The sequence below is a fragment of the Atta colombica genome, unplaced genomic scaffold (genome assembly GCF_001594045.1).
Source record: "Atta colombica isolate Treedump-2 unplaced genomic scaffold, Acol1.0 scaffold115, whole genome shotgun sequence".
NCBI classification, from domain to species: domain Eukaryota; kingdom Metazoa; phylum Arthropoda; class Insecta; order Hymenoptera; family Formicidae; genus Atta; species Atta colombica.
Window position 1 is genome coordinate 28,666 of NW_017259201.1, and position 848 is coordinate 29,513.

Below are 848 nucleotides of genomic sequence, written 5' to 3' on the forward strand. Positions count from 1 at the left end.
TAAATTAATATAAATAATCATAAATATTATTTGATTCATCATTTTTTTATTCATCTTATCTTCCATCTTATTTTTTATTAATTTTATTATCTCCAAAAAAACTAACTTAAATATAGAAAAAATATCCCCATTTGAATGCGGATTTAACCCATCATCTAGGGCACGATTATCTTTTAGAACCCAATTTTTTATTATTAGACAAATCTTTTTAATTTTCGATATTGAAATTGCACTTCTTCTTACATTAATTTTTATCTCAATAAATTTTAATCCCTTTATTATTACTTACTCATTTACATTTCTATTCATTCTAATAATTGGCCTTTACATTGAATATAATGAATACTCTCTCGATTGAAAAACAATATAAATAAATAATGAAAATTTTTCCCCCTTTTCCCCCAACTAAACTAAACTTTTACTAAAGTTTTTAAAGTTTACTAAAGTTTAGAGTTACTAAAATCTCTTAACAAATTATCGCAAATCTAATCAAATTATTTTTTCTATTAACAAATGGATATTAGTTAATATATAACATTTTAATTGTATTAAAAAATAATATTTACTATATATATCTTAAAATAATAATTATTTTTATTTATAATCCCCTAAAATCTTACCCCCTTCCTCCTCAACATTCTACAGACACACTTTACAGCTAAAACCTATCCCAGAATAATCATTTTTATAATTAATCCTATACTACTCTTTCATAATAATTCTTAAAGTAATATTTTACACTTTAACTTCGAATTAAACTATTGATTTAACTTTATAAATCTAAGAATTTTTTTTATTATTATTCTACTTTAATCTCTTATTACAAATAAATAAATAAATAAATTTTA